Genomic DNA, 6000 nt, shown 5'->3' on the forward strand with positions numbered 1-6000 from the left:
GTCTGTAAGAGAGCTAAACCCTCATTTTCTCCAGCAGGAAGTCAATTAAGTAAAAAAAAAATCAGGATAAAGCCAGGGGTGCCTGGGTGGCTCAGTGAGTTAAGCCTCTGCCTTCAGCTCAGGTCATGATCTCAGGGTCCTGGGATTGAGCCCCACACTGGGCTCTCTGCTCAGCAGGGAACCTGCTTCCCTTCCTCTCTCTGCCTGCCTCTCTGCCTACTTGTGATCTCTGTCTGTCAAATAAATAAATAAAATCTTTAAAAAAAATCAGGATAAAGCCAAAAGACTTGAAGGTGACTGCTTCTGGGGCAAAGGATCAGGGGTGGTGTGTGGGGTTATTTTTAATATAAGCCTTACAGTCTATTTAACTGTTTAAACTGTGTCCTGTACCACTTTAATAAAAAACATTTTAAACAATTTAAAAGGGAAAGAAGGGAAGGATGTCATCGTCCCCTGAACAAGGCGACAGGTGTTGGGGTCCAGGACACCCAGCCCCTCTGGCAGATCCAGGTTTTCTCCTACTCCAGCCTCATTAAGTCACAGGAGGGAGATGATCTCAGCAAAGGACATCAAACCTGTAGGAGGTCCGACAAGGCCAGAAGCCCTCCGCCTCCCTGCGTTCGCAGCGGCTGCTGCGGTGAGAGCAAGAGCAGTGGTGGACAGGGTCCTGAGAGCTGCAGGCACCTGTCACTGCCCACAGTCCTCCCAACAGACCTGGCGGCCCCGGGCCAGGGTCAGCTTGGGAGTGACATGGCTTCCAGGGGCAGACCTGGCTGTGCATTGTGGGGGGAGGGGGAGGGTGGGGCAGGCAGAGAGGGAGAGCTGGAGGCAGCTGGGGAGGTTAGTGGAAGGGGAATGGGGCTGTGCCCCGTGTTCCACCCGTGACACTCACTGGGAACGTGAATGCAGTCTGGTTTGCTCCAGCAGCCAGAGATTCTCTCTGTCTTCACTTCTCTGCTCCAGCCTCCAAATCAGGGAAGATCTCCAAGGAGGGAGGCAAACCCTGGCAGGAGGACTTAGGGAGCAGAAGGGAATGTTGCCCTCCATAGCAGCGAAGTGCCTGGGGCGCTCAGAGCCTCAGTCGGTTGAGCATCTGCGTTGGCTCAGGTCATGATCCCAGGGTCCTGGGATCGAGCCCCACATCGGGCGCCCAGCTCAGTGGGCAGCCTGCTTCTCCTTGTCCCTCTGCTGCTTGCTCTCGCTCTCTCTCAAATAAATAAATAAATGAGCAAGTAAACAAACAAACAAATATCTCTAAAAACAAAAGAACAAAGAGCTTGGCTGCTAAGAGGGCTACCCCAGGGATTCTAGAAAGACCCCAGGCCGACCTTGGTTGCACAGGCTTGGACACCCTGGAGCTGAGCACAGTCTCTCAGAAAAGCAGCGGGGTGTTTAAAGAATGTGGTCACTTCTGATTTAGGGACAGGAGAATGGCAGGTGGCCTTTACTGGTTTCCTCTGTCCCTCTTTTATAATATGTTGATAGTCACCACCAAATTATGTAAAACACATTTGAGATGTGCTGTCAGAACAGCCGAGCCCAGACTTCCGGTGCCTGCTGTTCTCAAAGGGAGAGGTGGAAAAGCCGTCTGGAAGTCCTCGAACACAACACGGACTAAGCCTGTTCCCCAAATTACCCCCAGAACTGAAACCCATGTGCTGTGGAACTAAATAGCCTTGCTGGTGAGTAACAGAAGTTATAAAGGTGTGTGGAGGGAGAGGGGACGTTATCTGTGGTCAGATGAGTTTGGAAAAGGCTGGACTCGATTTCTTAAAATGGACAGGAAATTGGGCTGCCTGGGTGGCTCAGTCGGTTAGGCATCTGCCTTCGGCTCAAGTCCCTCGCTGGGCTCCTCACTCAGTGGGGAGCCTGCTTCTCCCTCTGCCTGCCCCTCCCCTGCTTGTGTGCTCGTTCTCTCTTGCTCTCTCTCTCTCTGACAAATGAATAAATAAAATCTTTTAAAAATGGGCAGGAATGCTGAAAACTTCAACTTGCCTTGCAAATGTCCTAAAGAAGCTTATACCTGCGGACAGCTGCACGTTTTCAAGAAGCATCTCACGGGGTTAGAGTTCCATGGAACGCACTTTGGGAAATGCCGGCCAAGCATCTCAAGCACCTGGGGGTTAGAACACACATCTGTGCTTTGTTCCCCAACCCCCTGACTGGTGAGGCTGCCTTGAAATGGGTAAGGAGGGACTTTATCTTTTTCTCCTGCACCGGCCGTGTGGTTTCCAGTGTGCACACAAGATGTCATCATCTTTCATTGATTTCCTCAGACGTGGAGAAGATCCTTGGGAACAGGACCTTAGTGGACCCGATTCTTCTGGTTTTCTTGATTTCTTGGGTCTCTCTCTTCAATCCCTCACAAAATCATCATGAGAATTTTTAGTCCACACCACCCTGAAAGTCAGATTGTTTAGTTCCATATCTTAGTTCCAAAGAGCCAAGATTTACGTATCCATGAAGAAGAGTCCTCATGCTACGTTTCAGAAGGGCCTCTTTGTCTTTCTCAAAGGCAGAGAACCACAGACCCATTTCCAACAGAGGCTTCTCGTGCAGTAGTGGTGCCTTCAAGGGCATGAAAAGCTGCAGATAACAAAAGTGATCTCATGAGTGTCCCCTGGCCCATGTTCTCCAATGCCATTGACATTCCCCTAGGATCCTAAGGAGTCATTAATCCCATTTCCCTTCATTTATTCATCCATCTGTCCAACATGTATTTAATCAAGTACCAACTTTGAGTCAGGCACTGAACTAGATACTTTGAACAGTGAACAAGACAGGTGTTGTCTCCACCCTGCTAGAGCAGACAATCCAACCTCCTAACTGATCTTAAATGACTGCTTCTGGCAGGGCTGCCATGTGTGGTTGTGCAGACTGTTCACTGCACAAGGGCTCCAGCCCAAGTGGAAGTGGGAACTGAAATCTATCTCACAGTCCATTCGCCAAGTAAACTACAAGTTTGGGACCAAGTTTGGGACTGCATCCAGCTGGAGGGGCACGTTTTTCCAACTTGCACAATGGCGCTTCTATGTGGGGTAACAGCAACTCTGACTTCCTGTAAAGTTATAGGGCTTAGAGAACTGTGAGTTGCCTCATGGCAATGATTTCCAGGCTTATTATCAGGGTCTTTAAACTCCGAAGCTGATTTAAAAAATTAAATCCTGGAGATGCCTGGGTGGCTCTGTTGGTTAAATGTCTGCCTTCAGCTCAGGTCATGATCCTGGGGTCCCGGGATCAAGCCCTGCGTTGTGCTCCCTGCTCAGCGGTAAGTCTGCTTCTCCCTCCCTCTATCTCTCTCTGCCTCTGCTTCTCCTCCCCCCCACTTGTGCTCTCTCTCTCTCTCTCTCTTTCTCTCTCTCTCTCAAATAAATAAAATCTTTTTAAAAAATTGAGCTATGGGACACTTGGATGGATCAGTCAGTGAAGCGTCTGTCTTCAGTAGGTCACAATGCTGGGGTCTTGGGATTGACCCCCGCGTCAGGCTCCCTGCTCTTTGGGAAACCTGCTTCTCCCTCTGCCTGCTGCTCCTCCTGCTTGTACATTCTCTCTCTCTCTGCCAAATAAATAAAATCTTTTTAAAAAAAATGGAACTGTATGGTTGTTCGCCCCACATGAAGGGCAACAGGTCTGCACTAGCTCATCTGAGAAATGAGAAATGGTAAAGTGAGTTTCACCAATCATATTAGAATAGGGGCCAATTATTTCCTAAGAACAAGGTCCCTGTCTTCTAGCTTTCCCTTGTGGAACCAGGGCATTCAGGCTTGGCCACCCAGCTTTGTAAATCAAGCTGTCCCCTCCCACTCACGCTCCCTCCCAAGCTCGAACCCATCCCGAGTACCACATGAGGGTCCATAGGGTGCATCAGCAGGACACAACGGCCATCTGGCAATTTTGACCTCTTAACTCCAATGTTTCTCACTCTGGGTCGGGGGGAGTGTTCTTTAAGTCTGTATTGTAGCATTCGAGAAACTGAAGCTAGAATGGGGAAATGTAATGAATCCTTTCGATTTCCAAAGTGTATACTGTGTTTGAGAGGGAGATTGTTTTTGTGTGTGAATTTCCTGGCTCAGTGCTTCTCAAATTTTAATGTGTAAATGAATCACCTCCGTACTTATTAACATGCGAGTCATGATTCAGCAGGTGCCTTTCTAACAAGAGCCCAAGCAATGTCAGTTCAGCCCGTCCACGTCAGTTGGACGTGTGCGGTGCACGTGCTATGACACGTTTTGGAAGGGTGTGGTGCACGTGTTATGACATCAGAGACCCCGGAGTTAAAACCCTCTTCTGCCATTGACTCCCTGTGTGACCTGGGTGGGTTATTTACCTTCCCTGAGTCTTAGCACTTTTCCTCTGTAAAATGGGGGGGGGGGGGAATAGCCACGTCTTCACCTTCCAGTTGGGATGACATGTTGACACACACACAGCCAAGGGGTGTCTGCCACCCTGGAGGCACTCGTTCGATTTGGCATTAACATTTGTCCTCTGCCTTTTAAAAAAGGAGTGTCAGGAAAAGGGAGACAACTTAGTTAAACAAAACCCCAGTTGTCACATTTACCTGGTCTTTGTCACAGAGTCTAAATCACAGAGGCTCAGCCCTTTCTCTAATGCCAGTCCACCCGAGGGCTAAGACTGTGCCCGGCGTGCGGCAGGTGCTCAGCAAGTACTTGCTGAATGAGTGACTAACGCGCTTCCGTCAGTAACAGTAGCCTGAGCTGGCAATGGGGCCCACTTCTCCCTATGGCAGCAAAATCAGACTATGTGGGAGGTGGAGGTAGAAAGCACATGAGAGAAGCTCTCTCTAGGACTCTGATACTGCGCCCAACAGGGCGTCCCTTCCTCCCATTTAGGAGCCAATCATCTGAAGTTAACTTTGCCTTCTCTAAAATCATACAGTTCGGCTCTGTTCATTCATGGGAGCCCCAGAGAGGAAAAGAACTCCGAGGGCAGGTTGGGATCCTTTGTGAGCTGTGCTATAGAGAAGGGTCACCCTCCCGGGCTCCCAAGCCTTAGAGGAGCCCTCCCCTAGAGCGGGGGTGGGGGGGGGCTTGGTGAGGCACTCTCTGGAAGGTTGGCAGGTCTTTGGTTGGGAGACTCATCTATTGTCAGCTTTGCAACCTGCTCTCGCTGGCCTATCTCTCTGCCCCTGCCCCTGGCCAGCTGGAGAAGTCTTGGCATCCTTCTGCCCAGCCATGAAAGCTCCAAGCCTTTGCCCCACTCTCCAAGCCAAACTGAGCTGTCTCTGCCTTGCCTTTCATTTTCTTCCTCTGTGGGTATAATTGTGTTGACAGCTACGAGAACCAAATGTTTCCCTACATCGTTTTGAATTGTGTGGCCCATGAGGTTCCTTTTCATTTTGTTGTTTTCATCATGACTGCAATGAGCACAGTTGTCAGGAGGAAAACCTCAAAACATTTTGGGGAAATAACAAACTTAGACTAATGAATCAATCAGGCAGCCAACTCACAGGGGCTGCCTGAGCAGGACGTACCCAGATCCAAGCAGATGTGGCTCCGAGTGCCAAAGCAGGGGGCTGTCAGGGGCAGCCTGGGACCACGTGAAGCCCAGACCCAAGTCAGAACTTGGGGGAAGGGGAGGTGGGCAGACAAGGCGGGGCACATGTTAGCTGACCACGAGGTAAATTACCAAAGCTATAGTTAAAAGCAGAGAACTGGGAATTCAAAAGACAACAAAGGTGGCAAGGGAAACAATAGTCCTGCATGACATTTATTTTTTGTCTCAAAGGAATAATTTTTTTCTGATTATAAGAGTTATAGCAACCCATGAAAAGCAACTTAGAAAATACGTAAGCTTATGAAAACGAAAATTGCTCACAATTCCACTTTTGGCTGCTTATACTATTGTATATATCCCATCGGTCTGTGCTTACATTTTTGCTAGCTGGCCCATCTTGTGTGTCTCAGAAGAATCTTGAACCATTGTTGAATAAATTTCATCCTTGCTACTCTTTGCTCTGAAGCGGACTCCCTGAAGTTGCCA

Source organism: Lontra canadensis, unplaced genomic scaffold (assembly GCF_010015895.1).
Source record: "Lontra canadensis isolate GAN:19392208 unplaced genomic scaffold, GSC_riverotter_1.0 scaffold30, whole genome shotgun sequence".
NCBI lineage: Eukaryota > Metazoa > Chordata > Mammalia > Carnivora > Mustelidae > Lontra > Lontra canadensis.